This window comes from Thalassophryne amazonica, chromosome 3, assembly GCF_902500255.1.
Source record: "Thalassophryne amazonica chromosome 3, fThaAma1.1, whole genome shotgun sequence".
In the NCBI taxonomy this organism is placed as follows: Eukaryota; Metazoa; Chordata; class Actinopteri; order Batrachoidiformes; family Batrachoididae; genus Thalassophryne; species Thalassophryne amazonica.
The window spans coordinates 24,836,331-24,860,349 of record NC_047105.1 but is presented as its reverse complement, the minus strand read 5'-3'; the positions used below and the strand labels follow the sequence as shown (position 1 = coordinate 24,860,349).

General features: G+C 40.1%; 1 protein-coding gene across 3 annotated transcripts in view; it reads right to left on the bottom strand.

The window, feature by feature from the left end:
* si:dkey-43k4.5 (potassium voltage-gated channel subfamily S member 2) overlaps positions 1-12,674 on the bottom strand; it is a 70,643-nt gene extending 57,969 nt beyond the window's left edge. For all 3 annotated transcript variants that reach the window (XM_034165927.1, XM_034165931.1, XM_034165930.1), the window contains exon 1: positions 12,579-12,674. The gene's annotated coding sequence lies outside the window, so the exon portion shown is untranslated. The remainder of the gene's footprint in view (positions 1-12,578) is intronic.
* Positions 12,675-24,019: the final 11,345 nt, after the last annotated feature.

Below are 24,019 nucleotides of genomic sequence, written 5' to 3'. Positions count from 1 at the left end.
AAGTCACTCTCAAGTCATGAATCAGTAAGTCCCAAGTCAAGTCTCAAGACATTATGACCACCAATTGTTTGCAAGCTGACTTGCAGTGACTTCGGCCCACCTCAGCTCCTGTACAGTAGCTGGTGCTGTGTACCACCACAAAAAGTTCTAATCCACCTTAGTAGAAGAAGAAAAATGTTTGCCTCAGATTTGAACTGAACATGTCATTTGAACAATGGACTAATAATGACATCAAAGTTATATTGTTGAGGAAACAACCATATTTCATGCCAGAAATGAGGTCCAGGTTGTTAAAAGCAGCATTTCAGGCCATTTGAGGCAATTCAGGTTGCCTTATATACACGTTTCAGTGATTTTAATTGAGCAGGCAGCTGTTGATTCATAATATACGAGGTCGGTCCATAAAGTAACGGTCCTTTTTATTTTTTTCAAAAACTATATGGATTTGCTTGCTTGCCTCTACTGGTGGTTGGCTCTCACTGCGGTATTGTATCACTTCCTGTTCCGGAGCACAGCGGTGTTTTTCTGTATCTGTTAGCTGTTTAATCTGCGCAGTTAGATTGATCTAGTTATCTAGATTACGATTTGTTTCCCATTGTAATCTTTACGTGCCTTAACTAAAGCACTCATTCTGCTGAATCACCTCTAAATTATTTACACATTATTCACTTTGCGTGTTTTTAGGAATCCGCTAGCTTAGCGTAGCTACTAGCTCTTAGCCGATTTAGCATGGCGGCTTCTCCTGTCTCTCCCGCACTTTTCTGCTCTGGGTGTGAAATGTTTAGTTATTCCTCGGCCTCCTTTAGCAGTAATGGTACTTGTAATAAGTGTAGCTTATTCGTAGCTTTGGAGGCCAGGCTGGGCGAATTGGAGACTCGGCTCCGCACCGTGGAAAATTCTACAGCTAGCCAGGCCCCTGTAGTCGGTGCGGACCAAGGTAGCTTAGCCGCCGTTAGTTCCCCTCTGGCAGATCCCGAGCAGCCGGGAAAGCAGGCTGACTGGGTGACTGTGAGGAGGAAGCGTAGCCCTAAACAGAAGCCCCGTGTACACCGCCAACCCGTTCACATTTCTAACCGTTTTTCCCCACTCGACGACACACCCGCCGAGGATCAAACTCTGGTTATTGGCGACTCTGTTTTGAGAAATGTGAAGTTAGCGACACCAGCAACCATAGTCAATTGTCTTCCGGGGGCCAGAGCAGGCGACATTGAAGGAAATTTGAAACTGCTGGTTAAGGCTAAGCGTAAATTTGGTAAGATTGTAATTCACGTCGGCAGTAATGACACCCGGTTACGCCAATCGGAGGTCACTAAAATTAACATTAAATCGGTGTGTAACTTTGCAAAAACAATGTCGGACTCTGTAGTTTTCTCTGGGCCCCTCCCCAATCAGACCGGGAGTGACATGTTTAGCCGCATGTTCTCCTTGAATTGCTGGCTGTCTGAGTGGTGTCCAAAAAATGAGGTGGGCTTCATAGATAATTGGCAAAGCTTCTGGGGAAAACCTGGTCTTGTTAGGAGAGACGGCATCCATCCCACTTTGGATGGAGCAGCTCTCATTTCTAGAAATCTGGCTAATTTTCTTAAATCCTCCAAACCGTGACTATCCAGGGTTGGGACCAGGAAGCAGAGTTGTAGTCTTACACACCTCTCTGCAGCTTCTCTCCCCCTGCCATCCCCTCATTACCCCATCCCCGTAGAGACGGTGCCTGCTCCCAGACTACCAATAACCAGCAAAAATCTATTTAAGCATAAAAATTCAAAAAGAAAAAATAATATAGCACCTTCTACTGCACCACAGACTAAAACAGTTAAATGTGGTCTATTAAACATTAGGTCTCTCTCTTCTAAGTCCCTGTTGGTAAATGATATAATAATTGATCAACATATTGATTTATTCTGCCTAACAGAAACCTGGTTACAGCAGGATGAATATGTTAGTTTAAATGAGTCAACACCCCCGAGTCACACTAACTGTCAGAATGCTCGTAGCACGGGCCGGGGCGGTGGATTAGCAGCAATCTTCCATTCCAGCTTATTAATTAATCAAAAACCCAGACAGAGCTTTAATTCATTTGAAAGCTTGTCTCTTAGTCTTGTCCATCCAAATTGGAAGTCCCAAAAACCAGTTTTATTTGTTATTATCTATCGTCCACCTGGTCGTTACTGTGAGTTTCTCTGTGAATTTTCAGACCTTTTGTCTGACTTAGTGCTTAGCTCAGATAAGATAATTATAGTGGGCGATTTTAACATCCACACAGATGCTGAGAATGACAGCCTCAACACTGCATTTAATCTATTATTAGACTCTATTGGCTTTGCTCAAAAAGTAAATGAGTCCACCCACCACTTTAATCATATCTTAGATCTTGTTCTGACTTATGGTATGGAAATAGAAGACTTAACAGTATTCCCTGAAAACTCCCTTCTGTCTGATCATTTTTTAATAACATTTACATTTACTCTGATGGACTACCCAGCAGTAGGGAATAAGTTTCATTACACTAGAAGTCTTTCAGAAAGCGCTGTAACTAGGTTTAAGGATATGATTCCTTCTTTATGTTCTCTAATGCCATATAACAACACAGTGCAGAGTAGCTACCTAAACTCTGTAAGGGAGATAGAGTATCTCGTCAATAGTTTTACATCCTCATTGAAGACAACTTTGGATGCTGTAGCTCCTCTGAAAAAGAGAGCTTTAAATCAGAAGTGTCTGACTCCATGGTATAACTCTCAAACTCGTAGCTTAAAGCAGATAACCCGTAAGTTGGAGAGGAAATGGCGTCTCACTAATTTAGAAGATCTTCACTTAGCCTGGAAAAAGAGTCTGTTGCTCTATAAAAAAGCCCTCCGTAAAGCTAGGACATCTTTCTACTCATCACTAATTGAAGAAAATAAGAACAACCCCAGGTTTCTTTTCAGCACTGTAGCCAGGCTGACAAAGAGTCAGAGCTCTATTGAGCTGAGTATTCCATTATCTTTAACTAGTAATGAGTTCATGACTTTCTTTGCTAACAAAATTTTAACTATTAGAGAAAAAATTACTCATAACCATCCCAAAGACGTATCGTTATCTTTGGCTGCTTTCAGTGATGCCGGTATTTGGTTAGACTCTTTCTCTCCGATTGTTCTGTCTGAGTTATTTTCATTAGTTACTTCATCCAAACCATCAACATGTTTATTAGACCCCATTCCTACCAGGCTGCTCAAGGAAGCCCTACCATTATTTAATGCTTCGATCTTAAATATGATCAATCTATCTTTGTTAGTTGGCTATGTACCACAGGCTTTTAAGGTGGCAGTAATTAAACCATTACTTAAAAAGCCATCACTTGACCCAGCTATCTTAGCTAATTATAGGCCAATCTCCAACCTTCCTTTTCTCTCAAAAATTCTTGAAAGGGTAGTTGTAAAACAGCTAACTGATCATCTGCAGAGGAATGGTCTATTTGAAGAGTTTCAGTCAGGTTTTAGAATTCATCATAGTACAGAAACAGCATTAGTGAAGGTTACAAATGATCTTCTTATGGCCTCGGACAGTGGACTCATCTCTGTGCTTGTTCTGTTAGACCTCAGTGCTGCTTTTGATACTGTTGACCATAAAATTTTATTACAGAGATTAGAGCATGCCATAGGTATTAAAGGCACTGCGCTGCGGTGGTTTGAATCATATTTGTCTAATAGATTACAATTTGTTCATGTAAATGGGGAATCTTCTTCACAGACTAAAGTTAATTATGGAGTTCCACAAGGTTCTGTGCTAGGACCAATTTTATTCACTTTATATATGCTTCCCTTAGGCAGTATTATTAGACGGTATTGCTTAAATTTTCATTGTTACGCAGATGATACCCAGCTTTATCTATCCATGAAGCCAGAGGACACACACCAATTAGCTAAACTGCAGGATTGTCTTACAGACATAAAGACATGGATGACCTCTAATTTCCTGCTTTTAAACTCAGATAAAACTGAAGTTATTGTTCTTGGCCCCACAAATCTTAGAAACATGGTGTCTAACCAGATCCTTACTCTGGATGGCATTACCCTGACCTCTAGTAATACTGTGAGAAATCTTGGAGTCATTTTTGATCAGGATATGTCATTCAAAGCGCATATTAAACAAATATGTAGGACTGCTTTTTTGCATTTACGCAATATCTCTAAAATCAGAAAGGTCTTGTCTCAGAGTGATGCTGAAAAACTAATTCATGCATTTATTTCCTCTAGGCTGGACTATTGTAATTCATTATTATCAGGTTGTCCTAAAAGTTCCCTAAAAAGCCTTCAGTTAATTCAAAATGCTGCAGCTAGAGTGCTGACGGGGACTAGAAGGAGAGAGCATATCTCACCCATATTGGCCTCTCTTCATTGGCTTCCTGTTAATTCTAGAATAGAATTTAAAATTCTTCTTCTTACTTATAAGGTTTTGAATAATCAGGTCCCATCTTATCTTAGGGACCTCATAGTACCATATCACCCCAATAGAGCGCTTCGCTCTCAGACTGCAGGCTTACTTGTAGTTCCTAGGGTTTGTAAGAGTAGAATGGGAGGCAGAGCCTTCAGCTTTCAGGCTCCTCTCCTGTGGAACCAGCTCCCAATTCAGATCAGGGAGACAGACACCCTCTCTACTTTTAAGATTAGGCTTAAAACTTTCCTTTTTGCTAAAGCTTATAGTTAGGGCTGGATCAGGTGACCCTGAACCATCCCTTAGTTATGCTGCTATAGACGTAGACTGCTGGGGGGTTCCCATGATGCACTGTTTCTTTCTCTTTTTGCTCTGTATGCACCACTCTGCATTTAATCATTAGTGATCGATCTCTGCTCCCCTCCACAGCATGTCTTTTTCCTGGTTCTCTCCCTCAGCCCCAACCAGTCCCAGCAGAAGACTGCCCCTCCCTGAGCCTGGTTCTGCTGGAGGTTTCTTCCTGTTAAAAGGGAGTTTTTCCTTCCCACTGTAGCCAAGTGCTTGCTCACAGGGGGTCGTTTTGACCGTTGGGGTTTTACATCATTATTGTATGGCCTTGCCTTACAATATAAAGCGCCTTGGGGCAACTGTTTGTTGTGATTTGGCGCTATATAAAAAAAAAATTGATTGATTGATTGATTGATTGATTTGATTCATATGTTTTTACGTCAGCCAAGCTTGAACCTTTGTGCGCATGCGTGAGTTTTTCCACACCTGTCGGTTGCGTCATTTGCCTGTGAGCACGCCTTGTGGGAGGAGTGGTCCAGCTCCCTCGGCGGATTTTCATTGTCAGGAAATGGCGGAATGATTTGGGCTTTTTTTCCATCAGATTTTTTTCAGAAAACTGTTAGGGACAGGCAGCTGGAAACCATTCGAAAAAATTTTATCTGGCTTTCGGTGAAAATTTTACGGGCTTCACAGAGAATAAGGAGTGTTACTACAGCTTTAAGAATGGCCCACAATGGCGCTCGGTGCGCCGGGCTCCGAGCTGCGACGACGAGGCAGAAACCACCACATTATTTCTAAACGGATGGCTGTGTGGAGCTGGGACCGTCATGTGCAATTTCTCTGGTTATCACAAGAGCTGGACATCAGCCATTTTCCGGCAGATTTCACTTTTAACAAGAGATTTTGTCATGGAAAGCCGTGCGGAGGCTTCGTGCATCACAACCGATTCGCTGATGGAGCGAGACAAAGGAACACCTCCGTTTCAGAGTGTTAAAGGACAAGTTGGGCCATGCCTATCTCGGTTTTCAGTGCTTACCAGTCGAGTGAGTATAAGAGAAATTGTGGAGAGCTGGACATGGACATTTATACTTCAGGAACAAGTCCTTTGCATCCATCACGGTGTTCTGGCGTTGAGCTACATCGTCTCAGCATGATGTTGCATCCACGTGGCGTCATAATGACGCCACACAACACAACTCAAAGTGGACCCGGTGTGAAAGGGGCTTAAATGACATGGTTAGATGGTGAGGAGCTTCCAGGCATGTGAGAGGAAAATAAAGAAAAATGCTTAAAAAGGTGGGGAGTCTGGGGGAGCTGAGCCCCCTCAGAAGCTGAAAGGTTTTAGCCATGCTAATGCTGCCCTGAAGCATTTACTCAAAAAAGTCTTAAGGACCTAAAGGACATGGAGAGATACTGAAGAGCTTCACTAGTTCATGGCCGCAACATATACATTTTAGAATTATAATATATTAATACATTTATTACAGGATTAATAGGTAAAGTAATGAACCATTCATTCATTCATTCATCTTCTACCGCTTAGTTCAAATTAAGGGTCGCGGGGGGCTGGAGCCTATCCCAGCAGTCATAGGGCGTGAGGCGGGGTACACCCAGGACAGGACGCCAGTCTGTCGCAGGGCCACAAACAGAGAAACAAACACAGACACACCCACACGCACACCTAAGGACAATTTAAAGATTCCAATCCACCTAACCCGCATGTCTTTGGATGTGGGAGGAAACCGGAGCACCAGGAGGAAACCCATGCAAAGACGGGGAGAACATGCAAACTCCACACAGAAAGGCCATGGGAAATGAACCCACGACCTTCTTGCTGTGTAATGAAACATGTTTTTTTTTTAATTGCCCAGTCAGGCAAAAGGTAAGAAGCGGTTTTAAAACATTGTAGAGAGCACTGTGATTATATAAGACTCACTCAAAAGGGTGGAGGTTTCCATCCAAGCAGTAAGTGCCTGCTTCAGGTAGAGCAGCTCTAATGTCATTTATTAATCTTCAATCTGAGATTGAGAGTGTAGGAAATGGCCTGAGGTTTCAGAGCCCGGTGTTAACCTAATGCAGATTTAACACTGTTAGTCTGACGTTAGCTGTGAAGCTTTTGTTCTCTTCCTGCTGCTTTTTAATCATGATTATCTTTGTTGGTTTATTTCTGTGGCAGTGAGTGTGGGCGAGTGTATACTGGCATGAATACATGCCCAAAAACTTAGCATGTGAATTACGGGTCAGAAGAATGCAGATTTAATTCATGGAAATGCAATGGACAGAACTCTATTTTCAAACTGAAAAACAGTAAACCACCCTGACTTGATAGTTCAAGCTGGTCGTGGGATATACATTGATGGGATATGTAGCATAAAATACATAATCACAATGTTTCCAAATCAGTTTCCTACTTTTATGGTTATAAAAAACAAATGAACAACACACACACACACACACACACACACACACACACACACACACACACACACACACACACACACACACACACACACACACACACACACACACACACACACACACACACACACACACACACACACACAGTCCTTCAAGATATGTACACCAACTAATATATTTGTAGATTTTACAATTATTGATTGCACAAAGGGTTAAATTAATGTGCGTAGGCTTGTGTGTCTGTGATTATGTAAACTGTGCATTGTGTTGTTCATGTCTGTTGCACCACTAGTTAAGTAGATCAAAAAGTGCAGAGCAAAAGTGAGTAACTGGATTAAATCTGTGCAAATACAGAGTAATATACAACTTTTAGTTTAATGTTACAGACAGCAATTTGATAAAAAAATAAAATTAAAGGCTAAAATTAAGATACAATGCAGATTGTTTTCTGTTTTGCAGCAGAGCATTTTCACTGACCACCTAGGGAGCATGGCAATGTTGTATCAGTGGGGTTTTTTCTTTCATTTTTTTAGTTATATTGCGTATTGACATCAATCAGCATATCGTCAACCTCCTGATGTTATAACACCATCTATGACATTGATATGACATTGACATGTGGTTAGGTTCTTCACGTGTATTTTGATCTATTTTAATTTCTTTCAGAATCCCATAGAGAGTCGCGCACTTCAGCAGAATACAGTTTTCAAATGTTAACAGATACATTTAACTTTGTTGTAACATGGTGTTATAACCACAGACTCCACACAGTACCATTGTAAGCACACCCAGTAGCTCCCATGTCATGGGGCTACATACAGTTTCACTTGTACACTTGTAATCAGCAGTAACCTGGTGTATAATTATGTATAATATTATGACACACAAATTTACAGCAGCTCGTGGACCACCTTACTGACAGTAACATCTTTGAGCCACTGCAGTCTGCACTTAGAACACACCATTCCACAGAGACAGTTCTCACTAAAGTGGTAAATGATCTCCTGGTTGCAATGGATTCGGACACCACCACTGTTGTGTTACTGTAAGATCTTAATGCTGTGTTTGATATGGTGGATCATCATATTCTACTTGATAGGCTGGAAAATCATTTTGGGATTGCCGGGAATGTCCTTGCATGGTTGACATCCTACCTAACAAATCGCTGTCACTGTGTCCTGTACAATAACACTACCTCTAACCATGTTGCCATGAAATACGGGGGTTCCGCAGGGGTTCATCTTAGACCCCCTGCTTTTCTCCCTTTATACAACCCCTGGCAAAAATTATGGAATCACCGGCCTCGGAGCATGTTCATTCAGTTGTTTAATTTTGTAGAAAAAAAGCAGATCACAGACATGACACAAAACTAAAGTAATTTCAAATGACAACTTTCTGGCTTTAAGAAACACTATAAGAAATCAAGAAAAAAAGATTGTGGCAGTCAGTAACGGCTACTTTTTTAGACCAAGCAGAGGAAAAAAAAATATGGAATCACTCAATTCTGAGGAAAAAATTATGGAATCACCCTGTAAATTTTCATCCCCCAAACTAACACTTGCATCAAATCAGATCTACTCGTTGACATTGACCCTATGCCATGACATTGACCCTATGTGTCTTTTTACAAGGAATGTTTTCGCAGTTTTTGCTCTATGGCAAGATGCATTATCATCTTGAAACATCCCCAAACATCCTTTCAATTGTCCAAAATATCAACGTAAACTTGTGCATTTATTGATGATGTAATGACAGCCATCTCCCCAGTGCCTTTATCTTACATGCAGCCCAATATCATCAATGACTGTGGAAATTTACATGTTCTCTTCAGGCAGTCATCATTATAAATCTCACTGGAATGGCACCAAACAAAGGTTCCAGCATCATCAACTTGCCCAATGCAGATTCGAGATTCATCACTGAATATGACTTTCATCCAGTCATCCACAGTCCACGAATGCTTTTCCTTAGCCCATTGTAACCTTGTTTTTTTCTGTTTAGGTGTTAATGATGGCTTTCATTTAGCTTTTCTGTATGTAAATCCCATTTCCTTTAGGCGGTTTCTTACAGTTTGGTCACAGACGTTGACTCCAGTTTCCTCCCATTCGTTCCTCATTTGTTTTGTTGTGCATTTTTCGATTTGTGAGACATATTGTTTTAAGTTTTCTGTCTTGACGCTTTGATGTCTTCCTTGGTCTACCAGTATGTTTGCCTTTAACAACCTTCCCATGTTGTTTGTATTTGGTCCAGAGTTTAGACACAGCTGACTGTGAATAACCAACATCTTTTGCAACACTGCGTGATGATTTACTCTCTTTTAAGAGTTTGATAATCCTCTCCTTTGTTTCAATTGACATCTCTCGTGTTGGAGCCATGATTCATGTCAGTCCACTTGGTGCAACAGCTCTCCAAGGTGTGTTCACTCCTTTTTAGATGCAGACTAACGAGCAGATCTGATATGATGCAGGTGTTAGTTTTGGGGATGAAAATTTACAGGGTGATTCCATAATTTTTTCCTCAGAATTGAGTGATTCCATATTTTTTTTCCTCTGCTTGGTCTAAAAAAGTAACCGTTACTGACTGCCACAATCTTTTTTTCTTGATTTCTTATAGTGTTTCTTAAAGCCAGAAAGTTGCCATTTGAAATGACTTTAGTTTTGTGTCATGTCTGTGATCTGCTTTTTTTCTACAAAATTAAACAACTGAATGAACATCCTCAGAGGCTGGTGATTCCAGAATTTTTGCCAGGGGTTGTATAGCACCCCTTGGGCTTATACTGCGATGTTATGGGTTTACTTTTCATTGATATGCTGATGACACTCAGATGTACATGCCGATAACTGCTGATAATCTCATGCACATAAAGATTTTAGAGGATTTCCTTGCTTCAATGAAAAGCTGGACGTCCAGCAATTTCTTACTTTTAAATTTGGACAAGACAGAAATGATGGTTCTTGGTCCAGCAAGACATCAACATCAGTTTAACCCGCTAACGCTGAACGTAGTGTGTGTGTGTCATACATCACACTGACAAACTGAGGAACCTTGGGGTGATTTTTGATCCCATGTTGTCGTTTCACCTACACATCAGAGACATCACAAGGACTGCTTTCTTTCACCTTCGTAACATAGCGAAGATTAGTCCCATCCTATGGCTGATGCAGAGACTCTGATCCATGCATTTGTCTCTTCTAAACTGGACTACTGGAATGTTCTTTTCCCTGGTTTACTGCAGTCCAGCATTAGGGGTCTCCAATTGGTTCAAAAATGCTGCTGCCAGAATTCTGACAAGAAACAGAAAGTTCAGCCACATTACACCGACTTTGATGTAGGGTATTTACATATTTTGTAATGTGCTATTTTACCTAATTATTCTGGCAACAACAACTGCCAGGTTTTTTTTTCAGTTTAACAACCTTTTTTTTTTTTTTACTGTGTACCAACCAGACTAATGAGGTATTTGAATGACATTAGGATGAAATTTTGTAGGATTGACGGCAGGGACAAGAGAAGAAAGAGCCCGTCCAAACACAGATCTTTAAAAACAAGAATTCTGTCTTATACAGTGACATAGTTCATGTCCAGAGCTCATCTCTTGTGTTTCTAGGTACCTACTCTGATTTATTATATTGTCTGGTGAATTTCCCTCCATGATACTTTTATTCTGAAATGTCTGTTTCTGCTCACAGGCCTTCGGGCTTCCGGTGTCACCGACCAAAGGTCCCCCTAAAAATCAGTCCCCGTGATGACGCGGTTAACGGATTATCGCCTCGTTTTTGTATGGCCTTGCCTTACAATATAAAGCGCCTTGGGGCAACTGTTTGTTGTGATTTGGCGCTATATAAAAAAATTGATTGATTGATTGATCTATTTCAGCGACAGATATCTGCAGCTTTCCACATAAATTCAGCATTATTTCAACATAAAAGCCAGCAGAAACGATCAGAGCGCCGCGGCTAAATGAGCTGTTAGCTGATACGTTCACTGCACGCTGGACATTTCAAACGTCAAGGAATTTAGCCTTGTTTCTGCTTAAAACAGCCTCGTTTCTGCTTAAAACCAACTTTAGAACGATTTAAGAAGTTTTACCTTTATCATCTGATGGTTAATAATCCCATTAATCCATTTGATTGCTTTGGGTGAAGAGACTCCATCTCACACATGCTGCTGTGGTCTGAAGTGACGGATGCGCAGATGCAAAAGGTGGACCGATTTTCGGGGCGGACCGTTCGGTCTGCTACACCGGTTCAAGTGTTGCTTATTTCCCAGTTTATTCAGTCATGCACTTTTTTTCACTGCACACAGCCCGACACTCCAGTGCCACGACATCCACCTCCCCTTTCATTCTTATTGGGTTTGTTGACCTCCTGTTGCCAACTTTTGTTTCTCCTTATGTTTCCCGGGTTTTGGCTGCCGTTATTGGACACTGTCACGCAGTATGTTGGGCAACTGAGTTTTGACTCAGTTCCGTTTAATATTCAGTCTACATGCTTCAAATTCTGTGTATTGCCTGATTAAGTCACTTTTTGCACAGTGCAGGTCATTGCCTGGAGGACTCTCGGGGAGCAAGTGGGCGTGTTGATGATGTTTCTATCATGTAACCGGCACAAAACTAGAATGCAAACATCCGAGGATGACAAATGGAAATTTACTTAAAAACACCTTTAAGAACATCTCAATGGGACAGACAAACAAATTTGGGAACATATGTCAAGAAATGCGAAGACCAAAATGGTCACAAATTCAAGGAATGTCAAGACTGATTTCTGCAGTGTGCTTTTTTCCTCGTGCACGGTCTACCCAGACACCACCCTAAACCAAACGCAGAATTTCCAGTGGGTGACGATGCATCTGATCGTGTTGTGTGCTACAACTCCAGGAGAGTCAGGTCTGGAAATTGTCTGGAGTTTACAAGAGAAAACATCTTATTTTATGCTCAGCCCCCCTGCCACTGGCTACGCCCCTGCAGACTGATGACTGGCTGAAAATATTTCATGTGGTGCTCCATAATGTCACTTCTAACAGTGTGAAATATGTGACACAGCTGGAAGTATCACTGGCGTGTTTTATCTGTGCATGACAGCTGTAAAATTTTCTCATAATGCTGGTTTATTTTTTACTCAGCCTCTCTTCTTTTCACCTTTTGTGTGAGCGCTGAACAAAAGGAGGAGAGACACTAACACCGGGACAGTGTGACTCTCTCTTTGACTGTAATTACTCGAGGAATTCATGCTGAGCTGCCAGATCCAAAAATAAAGTTGATCTAAAATTCAGCACAGAAATCACAGTGGCACAAATTGCACATTGAATAAAAACTTGAACAATATGATGCATAAACAGCTTGTAAAAAAAAAAGAAATACAATAAGACCATGCATGCAGGAGGATCATGGAAAACAAACACAATAACATTATTAAAATGACTTGCAGGTTATTTTTTTTTATTTTGTTGCAATATTTTCTCACCTGTGAATTTTATCACGATTCAGTGAATCAACATCCTTTGATTCCAGCTTCACCCCATGCTGCTATGACAACTTTTGTACTTCCACTCAGGAAAAAGGAGTTTTCCAGTCCTCATATGCACAGAGAATGTGTCTTCTGTTCCTGTACCATACGTGAAAGTATTTCGAGGAGAACATCAGCTGTGATCCGGCAGGTTTCCCTCCATCTCAACCAGTGCATCTCCTCTCAGCCTTCGGCTTCTTCCGTCTCATATCGACAAAGGCTCGGGTCTCTAAAATGAGAAGCAGCTGCAATGAAATGTAATGTTATGCCAAAGCCCTGAAGTGCAAAACATAACCTGTATGGAAGTCCTATAGTGCAAAACATCACACTGACAGAGGCTCACAAGCAAAACAAAGGACATTACGTTTCACAAAGAGAATACGGAAGCCCTAGAGTGCAAAACATAACAAGTATGGAAGACCTTATGTGCAATACATTGCACTGACAGAGGCTCACGAGCAAAACAAAGGACATTAAGTTTTACGAAGGGTATACAGAAGCTGTAAAGTGCAAAACATAACAAGTACATAAGACCTTAAGTGCAAAACATTACACTGACAGAGGCTCGCAAGCAAGACAAAGGACATTACATTTCACAAAGGGTATACGGAAGCCCTTAAGTGCAAAACATAACATGTACTGAAGCTCATAAGCAAAACAAAGAACATTACATTTCAGAAAGTGCATTAAGAGAAACAAAATATATTTCAACACCCCATCGCCCCCCAAAAAGATTTTTTTTAAACGCATGAATCAATTTCTGAACCCAATAAAATTAAAAATATTTTCAAACAATACATGTGGGTAATTCTTTATAACTGGGTACCAAATTGTGATATGAGGGTCAAATTTTCTAATTATTATGAAATAGTGATCGTTACAAAGACTTATGTGTATGTTTCACTAAATTGATTTGAAACAAGGAATAAATTTATGGTACGCATTTTTCCTAACATATACCAAATGCAGAAGTGTCTTTCAAAATTCATGGTGGGAGGGGGGAGGGGGCTGAGAGACCATGAAATTTCATCCCAAGATCACTGCCTGAAGTGACCATGGTGGCATAGGAAAGTACCTGATGACATCATGTGGTCGATACATTCATAAAATTTCCAGGCAGAGCTTGATCCTATAAGCTTTGGTCATAATGTAAGAAATCCTGCAGAATACAAAGTGCTGATTCTACAGAAAACGGAGCTAAAAATGCACAATAGCCATTCCGCAAGTGAGTTTTATTATTTTTTGCCGAATACAGTGAGGCAAATAAGTGTTTGATCCACTGTTGATTTTGCAAGTTGTCCCACCTACAAAGAATGCAGAGGTCTGTAATTTTTTCGTAGAATGAAGACACGCACATGCAAAACACGTAAAAAGGCGTGCAGGACCAAGAAGTTGGTCTATTTATGTCACAAAAATGTAGAAAAAGGTTTGGGCATGGCAACTATTTCTTCCTGTAAAGAAAAGAGAGATTTCATTTCAGAAATAAGATAAAAACAATGAAAACAAAATATTTTTGAAAACAATTACAAAACCAACTAAAAAGGGGGTTTACAGAGTGCAACATCAGTTCCTTACATGTTTGATACCAATTCAGTTCTTGTGGATGTGGCATTTGATCAGTTCTTTCCAAACCTAAACCCCGTTGTCTTTTTGACTAATACACAACTCTTTGACTAATGTTTAATTCACATGGGCTGTAAATGATTTGAATGAAACAGTTATGAACTTTGGGTGTGACTGTTTCATCAAAGGTCATTTGACTAATCATGCATTAAATTGCCATCATAAATATCCCCTACAGTATCACCACTGGGCCAAAACTTTGACTTTGAGCTGATTTTTCTCAAAACCAAATCACTTTGTCCTCAATTATTCCACCATGCCTGGTCCAAACTAGATAAAAAACATTTTGAGCTGTTTTATTTAAACGTGCACACAGACGTGCATGACCAAAACAGCACATCCATGTACTATTCCATGCAGGTCCCAAAAAAATGAAAAATTAGTCAAAAGTCCAAGGATAGCTTTCACTGAGTATCTGGGATCAGTGATAGGAAGAACTCATAAGACTTTTTCTGGTTATATTTACTCCAAGCTTGAAATGTAATGCACTTCAGGGCCACCTTAACTTTTATGACAGGTCTATTTTAAAAACCTTTATTATTTGTTATATGTCTTTAGGGACTATGTGTGCAGTAGTCAGTAATTACTTCAAAGTGGTTTTGTATTTCCTAATGGATCTTTGTATTCCTTGAAGGATCACAGTAATATCTTTTGTATTTTACTGCTGGGGCTTTCAGTCTGGGTGTGCATGTGGTCTTGAATTAAATTAAGTAAATTCTCTTGTGCCCTCTCATGATCTCATAGTGTTTCCTTTTCTTTTGTTTTAATAGCTATGATTTGCTTAACTCATCCAAATGAATAATTAATTGGAAGCAAACTTGTACCTCTGAGTTTTATTTAAATTGTTTTTCTTTCCCCACACTTTCTATAGCAGCTTAAAACCAAAACACACATTTCCAAAGGGGAGTCGGTTACACTCCCTTTTTTTTTACCTTAAAAGGTCAGTTTTTCATGACTGTTTTGTCGAAAAAACGTTTTTAACATTATCATAAATTCCACACTTTCAGAATTGTACATCATCATTCAGGCTTCATGCTGCAAACTCTTCCATCACTGTGATAATGTCTCCATCTAGTGGTCACATTCTGCATTTGCACCACTTTTCTTTGTGACGGTGCGGAAGTTTCCCGGTTTAAACCTCACTCCCCACCCATGTAATGAGGAGCTGCATCAGGAAGGGCATCCGGCGTAAAACTTGTGCCAATTTAACATGCAGATCCAGCTCGGATCTGCTGTGGTTACTCCGATTGAAAACAAGGGAACAGCTGAATTCCTTGACTTGAAAAACAAAGTCTGGGAGGACTATGTGAAAAGATCTTTAAAATACTTTATTCAGATTAATTGCATTTTACTTTGAAAAATGTGTATCATTATTTCAGTCTGTATTTTCAGGACAATCAGTCTGTGATGTATAGGTGCATGCTTACCTCCCAGCAAGTCGGTCTCCGAGTTGAGGCCTCCTGTGTTGCACTTACCAGCATCCTCAGCTGAGTCATGAAGGGTATCCGGCACAAAATTTGTGCCAAATCGATTTGTGGATCCATGTCAGATCTGCTGTGGTGAACCGAAGCAGCAATAATAAATAAAATAAAATGCAGCACGGTGGATTAGTGGTTAGCACTGTTGCCTCACAGCAAGAAAGTCATGGGTTCAATTCCCTTTCTGTGTGGAGTTTGCATGTTCTCCCCTTGTTTGCCTGGGTTTCCTCCGGGTGCCCCGGTTTCCTCCCACATCCAAAGACATGAGGGTTAGGTGGAGTGGGATCTTTAAATTGTCCATAGGTGTGTGAGTGGGTGTGAATGTGTTTGTCTGTTTGTGGCCCTGTGACAGACTGGCATCCTGTCCTGTGTGTAACCCCACCTCACGCTCTATGACTGCTGGGATAGGCTCCAGCCAACCTGCGACCCTGAATTGGACTAAGCGGTTGAAGATGAGTGTGTGTAGAAGATATACCTTACTGAATTTTCATGCTCAAGATAAACTAAATATGAGTTTGAAAGCTGAAAATTCAACTTTTTATCTCTCATTTTGGATTTGTTTTTTTTTTTTGCATTTTTAAAATTGTTAATTCATGCTGAGGACACTGCTTACTGTAAAAGTGGTTTAACAATCTTTTAATATAGGAACCCTATAGGGTTTTAAAAGGACTTTATATAAATGAGATTACACTTTAAAAATGTTTGTGAATATTTTTTAAAAATGTAATTAAATGTAATTTAAAATGTAATTTAAATGTAATGTAAATGTTTAGTCACTAGCCTGTAGCAGTCGGCCTCTCAGTAGGAGGGGTCTGGTTAGGTTAAAAACTCCAGCTTTTGTTGGCTTCTGTTTTATTCTTCTCTACAAGAGTCAAGACAGAAGTCAGACTACCAGAGCAAGAATTTTAGCTGAGGAAGCTTCTGCGATTTGAAGCGAAACTTCCTCACGTCAAGCAACCCAGTCCAGTCGAAGATTCAAGCTTCTCTACTATGGAAACCACCTGGACAACTGAGAGCCTACACAGAAAAATGTAATCATATATATATATATATATATACACATATATATATATATATATATATATATATATATATATATATATATATATTATCAGTTATCAAGTTGTTTACCAATGAATATGGCTTTATACACCCTGAAGAAAACCATACACCCTGAGGCCGAAGGCTGAAGGGTGTATGGTTTTCTGATAACGATTTTATCATATACCTATAAACAGTGGTGTGCACACTTCTGATAATCCGATAACAGATAATTAGCAAAGATAATGTTTTCATTATCGGATTGTCTTTTTAGATAACTTTAAAAACCATCATCGGACTAATTATCTTCGGATGAATTGCTGTCCGATAACTTTTAGACTGATAACGTAGTAAACCAAGCTGAACAGTGAAAAACATTTTTAAAACTTAAAAGCTGTAGAGACCTACCTGTTAAAAATTTCCTAGTAGGTATATTGTTCTACTCTCTGCAAACACAAAAGAGCTGTTTTCAGAAGAAACCACTCTATCCTCTGTAAGCAAAGGAGAACTGGGAACCCAAAAATAAAATTATTTCCTTTAACACCATTTGATCTCTGCTCTCGTCCACAGCATGTCTTTTTCCTGGTTCTCTCCCTCAGCCCCAACCAGTCCCAGCAGAAGACTGCCCCTCCCTGAGCCTGGTTCTGCTGGAGGTTTCTTCCTGTTAAAAGGGAGTTTTTCCTTCCCACTGTCGCCAAGTGCTTGCTCACAGGGGGTCGTTTTGACCATTGGGGTTTTTACGTAATTATTGTATGGCCTTGCCTTACAATATAAAGCGCCTTGGGGCAACTGTTTGTTGTGATTTGGCGCTATATAAATAAAATTGATTGAATTGATTGAACGTTTTCTTATAAAAAATTATGATGGCTTTTAGAACTAACAAATTTAATTTTAACCATCAATTTACGAGGTTGGACACATAAGAAATTATTAATAGTGACTCACCAGTATTTCACAGTTCCTGTGATCGCACCTCTTCGTCGTGGCGCCGCTCCGCTATCCGGATTGGCTGATTACTCGGGTAGTATGAAAAATATTACCCGTCCACGAAAAGGGTGTATTGCTATTTATTCTTTAGTATTTTATCCAATCATATTGGCATATCATTTATAGGTCTATGATAAATAAATAAATATATATATATATATATATATATATATAGAGAGAGAGAGAGAGAGAGAGAGAGAGAGAGAGAGAGAGAGAGAGAAACTAAGATTACATGTTAAATATTGTTGGGTCCTTTTAAACATTACATAATTGAAAATTAAAGATATTTTTATTTTTACCCGAGGTCAGTGGCCATCGGGTATTGTGAAGACTTTGCATCTGTCTGCCTGTCTGTATTCAGCATAAGTCCAGTCCTATTACTGCCAGGGTCTTCAAATTCACAGGGAACATTCTTGGGACACAGACCTTCAAAGTTCAAAGATGGGTAACTTTGACCTATTTTAAGAGGTCAAAAGGTCACATTCTTTCCACACTTTCATTGATTACATACACTCATGTGGCCTAATTTTATTGTCATGTCTTTTTATTGTCATGTCTTTTTATTGTCATGCCCAAGAAAGGACCATTGCTCACACGTTGGAAATCACTGGGATATCTTATAGAAATATTTTTCGAGAAGACTTTCTGAATAAACTGGTTTTATCTGTTCTGGTCAGACTAATAGTACAACAGAAAATTACTTAAGTGTGGGTGCGCATGCGTTGGTTGTTCCTCTCACTCCTGACCAACTGGTGGCGCTAAATACACCAACAGGTTTACTAACCGACAATAAAACCGGTAGAATAATAATAATAATCAAAAAACAATATTGTGACGATGAGCGGCTGTTTTGAACGTTGATGTTTCCACAGTTTCTTCACTGCTAAAAGCGTTGAAAATACTTAATACTGTGACTTAACGTCTTCTGTAATTTATTTACACAGATTTTTTAGGATTAGCAGTCTGATGATGATGTCAGTTTGGGATGGATTTGGATGAAATAAAGCTGCTCTTTCCTTCACAGCGTCACAGCATCTGGAGTTTGAGGGAAAATCTGCAGAGACCCTTCACTCTGACATGTTGAGGACTTCAGTGTTCTTCACCAAATTACAGTAAATAAGAAAAATAACTCCCATTATTATATAAGAAGCACTTTGTTAAATTCAAGCCTTTCATTTGAAAAAAAAGGTTAAAAAATTGATGATCGGCCTTTGAGCTTTTACATTTGATTTATTAGGCAATAAAAGTACAACTCCTGGCAATAATTATGGAATCACCGGCCTCGGAGGAAAACTTAAAGCAATATGTCTCTAAAATCGAAAATGCACAACAAAACAAATGAGGAACGAATGGGAGGAAACTGGAGTCAACGTCTGTGACCGAACTGTAAGAAACCGCCTAAAGGAAATGGTGCAACAAAATACTAGTGATGTGTTGGAGCGTTCTTTTGTTTTTCATGATTCCATAATTTTTTCCTCAGAATTGAGTGATTCCATATTTTTTTCCCTCTGCTTGGTCTAAAAAGTAACCGTTACTGACTGCCACAATTTTTTTTTTCCAGATTTCTTATAGTGTTTCTTAAAGCCAGAAAGTTGCCATTTGAAATGACTTTAGTTTTGTGTCATGTCTGTGATCTGCTTTTTTTCTACAAAATTAAACAACTGAATGAACATCCTCCGAGGCCGGTGATTCCATAATTTTTGCCAGGGGTTGTACACATACATAGTATTGCGGGGGACACGTTGTCCTTGTAACCAGGGGACAGACAAACACAGGAAGAATTGGAATAAAATTTGCTGTAAAATTAATTTAATTAAAAACTAGACTTGAAACCGGTAGAAGAATTAAAAATAAAATAATGCTAAATTCCTTTTTTGCCTCCGTGTGGAGATTAGAGGTGGGCGATACCGGGAATTTTGGTATCGATCCGATACCAAGTAAATACAGGCCCAGTATCGCTGATATCGATACAAATACTTTTTCATATTTAAGCTTCATAGATCCAAAGGATCCAAAAGACCTAGGATAGAATTTCGCCAAACATTGTACGTGACAACAAAATACTTTATTATCACAGTCAACATTTTTGTTTAAAAAAATATCACTCAACACAACTTAAAACAAAATCTCCTGAGGTAGAGGGCTGACAAACCACAATACAAAGGTGCGCTGCTGCGTGTTGTGTGACAGCGCAGTGCTGCTCTTACAGACAGAGAGTAGACTTTGATGAATCTGCGTGCGCAGCAGTCAGTGCGTGCGGGAGAGAAAAAACCTTGAGTATTGATCTTTTTACACGAGGATCGTTCAATATCAATAGCAGCGTTGGTATCGATATTATCGATATTAGGATCGATCCGCCCACCTCTAGAAGAGATGCCGAGCAACAGCGTACGCGCGCTTGATGCTGTGCTCGTCAATATTTAAGTGTTCCACCTGCCAAACTAAAGGGCTCTGCTAGCGGTGGAAACGCAAACCGAGCCAGATAAACTGTTCCGACACGTATCATACCGTAAAGTACCGACCAGGACCACTTGGTGGAAACAGGGCTGTTTAATTTATTAGATGTACGCCCGCATATGCCAGCGTTTTTACTATGGTAGGCATTTTTTTACAGCACATACTTGCACCAGGGACAGTATGTGCCAGGTGTGTTACTACATACAATACTGCACCATGCAATGACAGTATGTGCCGTGAACATTGGTACATATTCACTCTAAAACATGCAGCTGCATTTAGTTATATCCACTCAACACTCAACTTTATAAGCTGAGTTGTAAAATTGAGTTCAACATCCAAAACTTGTAAGAGCTCTTTATGTTAAAGAGAGGTAGCAAGTGGACATATTTAAACGCAGCTGCAATGCAGTGGCGGTTTTTGATATGGGTGATGCGAGCTGTTGCCCTGGGTGGCATTTATGGAGGGGCGGCACCATGGGGACGAGCACTTGAAAAAAAAATCATGTCCACTGCAAAGTGGTTTTCTTGTCACTGTGTGTATAATTGGCAAAAGGGGCGAAAGAAGGGGGTTAGAGCAGAGGACAGTTCACCTCTGGGTTTCTCTAATGGGAGGGACAAGTGTGTGGGGGGGTGTGTGGTTCGTGGGCTAAAGTCAGTTACACCTCGACTTTCTTCCAAATAACTCACATCTCATTCATAACATTATAAATACAGACTTGGACTTCCTGGACGTTTTTCTGAATTGTGTGACATGTCCTGCCGCACACGGAAAGGATCCAGCTTTATCCCCATCTGGGCGCAGCCGAATTCTCTCTGTGTGTGGCAGAAAACCGTGAACAGGCGCTCTCCTCCGGTCTGCTCCGCTTTGGCTCTGTTCACTTAGGACGCAGCACCACTGGTTCACCACAAGGATGTGTGCTCTCTCCACTTTTGTTCATCCTCTATACAAACGTGCCGTAGCAGCAGAGAGGATAGAATGATTTTAAAGTATGCAGATGATACAGTTATTGTCAGCCTGCTGAAAGACAATGATAGGAGTCACGGCCCAGTTGTCACTGATTTTCTTGACTGGTGCAGTAAGTCTTTTCTTGAGATGAACATCTCTAAAACAAAAGACATGACTATTGACTTTTGTAAAAATAGTGCTCCTAGTCACGAGGCAACAGTTTTAAAAGGTCAGACAGTGGAGTGTGTCAGCACATATAAATATCTTGGAACTGTCATTGATGACAAACTGAACTTTGAGGCAAACTGTGACGCTGTGTACAAAAAGGAACGCCAGCGCCTCTATTGTTTGAGGAAACTGTCTACTTTTAACATTGACAGAACCATGCTGACCTTGTTTTATCGCGCTTTTATAGAATCAGTTTTATCCTTCTGTCTTGTTTCATGGTTTGGAAGCGTGTCCCTCAAAAATAAAAATTGTCTAAACCAAACTGTGAAATGGTCGAGCAAGCTGATTGGAGAGTCTCAGCTTCAGCCAGGATCCCTGTATATCAAACAGGTACAGAGGATAGCTGGTTCAATTTTGAGAGACGACTCCCACCGTCTTCATAGTTAGTTTCAGCTGCTCCTCTCAGGTCGGAGGTTCAGGGTACCAGCTTGTAAAACTAAACACTACAAAAACAGTTTTGTACCAGCAGCCATCAGTGCTGTAAACAAGTAACAGAAACTTAAATATAACTTTTGTATTTATTTTTTGTATAGTCTCTTTTACATTGTTTTTATGAACAGCACATTTTTATTTTTATTTATTTATTTATCCTTCGGTATGATATGTTTTTAGACTTTTTATCTACTGATGTTTTAACTCATCTTGCTTTTATTCTACTTTGGGGCCGTCCTTGTGGTTCTTTTAGCTTTTTAGCACTGTTGTTGCTTTGTCTTGTTCTGTGTTTTACTGTGTGTTTACCAAACGAGATGACTCACTCACTGTAAACTAATTTAACTCAAGGGTATAATAATAAATTGAATCTGAATCTGAACACTACATGATCAGATTTCTGTCAAACCTAAAACTTTTACAGATTAGTTAAGTCTAAGTATCTACATATTTAGCCTAATACTTGTATATACAAACATCAAGCTAAATATTTAGCTAAATGTTGAGACAAATATGCACCTTAATAAAAGAGCAAATTGTTCTTCCCTGAAAGACAGATTAATAAATTGTCCAATGTAAGACATGTTTATTCAAACTTGCAATTCATGGATGTTTTGTTTTGGAGTAATATTGTAGCCTGAAGACTTTTGATGTCAATTTCAATTGCAATTTCAGGGGCACTTGTAAAATATTATTAATAAAATAATAAAAAATGGCCATTTGCGCAAAATGTTGTCAGTTTTGTGTGTGTGTGTGGGGGGGGGGGGGCTCGGACAGAGTGTCACCCGGGGAGTAATTCAGCGTAGAACCGCCAATGCTGCAATGTTTTAGAGTGTTGTCATGATATGCCATAACAGTTTTGTGTGTGTGTGTGTGTGTGTGTCATAATAATTTTGTATTTATTAATTTGTGTATATAGATGGCTTTATAGCCATTTTTAAGTATTTTTGTTTTTTGTTTTGTTTTTTATCTTTGTTGTTTGTTTTTCTGTGTTGTCATGGGGACCATGATGGTAATAACTCTGCTTTTTCGTGCCATCTTTGGCATGTATATGTATGTATATTGTCATTGTTATTTCATATCATGTATTTTGCCAAATCAATCAATCAGTCAAAGACAAAAGGAGAGTGAGAGCAAGAGAGACAGAGTGAGCGAGAGGGACTTGCTCGAATTAGATCCAGTGTCGCAGACCAAACAGTCCCCCCTAAAAATCAGTGTGTCCTGCCTTCACCGCACATGCGTCATTTCAGAGCGTCGGCATTTTTATCATTACTGAGCCAGTATCACCCAAGCGCACTGAATAATTCACCAACTTGCCAAAAGTCATGCTAAAACAATGTGACATTCTGCAGCATGCATAGGAATATCTCCACGTTACGCATCACCAGTCAGTGCATTATGGATCAAAACATCTTCCTCGGTCCTGTACGCAGTGGTCACGAAAAATCCTGGCGCTGTCAAGAAGGCTTCCAAGAAAATACATGTGACACTTTGCATGTTCTCACAGCGATAAAATGGCAGAACCAAACCCGGTGCGCTTCCAAAGAATCCTATTTTTTTAGACCTCCGTGCACCGCCTGCCCATGTCGTGGATTAGCGTGCGATGGTCTTCGGCGATGGTGCAACATGTTGCATGCTTCTCCCGCTGCCCTGCCCTTCTGAGAGTGCCACGAACACCCCTGGGGGCCACTCCCAAAAAAAAACACCTTTGATCTACGACCTCAGATCAGATCAATCAATCAATCAATTTTTTTATATAGCGCCAAATCACAACAAACAGTTGCCCCAAGGCGCTTTATATTGTAAGGCAAGGCCATACAATAATTACTTAAAAACCCCAACTGTCAAAACGACCCCCTGTGAGCAAGCACTTGGCAACAGTGGGAAGGAAAAACTCCCTTTTAACAGGAAGAAACCTCCAGCAGAACCAGGCTCAGGGAGGGGCAGTCTTCTGCTGGGACTGGTTGGGGCTGAGGGAGAGAACCAGGAAAAAGACATGCTGTGGAGGGGAGCAGAGATCAATCACTAATGATTAAATGCAGAGTGGTGCATACAGAGCAAAAAGAGAAAGAAACACTCAGTGCATCATGGGAACCCCCCAGCAGTCTAAGTCTATAGCAGCATAACTAAGGGATGGTTCAGGGTCACCTGATCCAGCCCTAACTATAAGCTTTAGCAAAAAGGAAAGTTTTAAGCCTAATCTTAAAA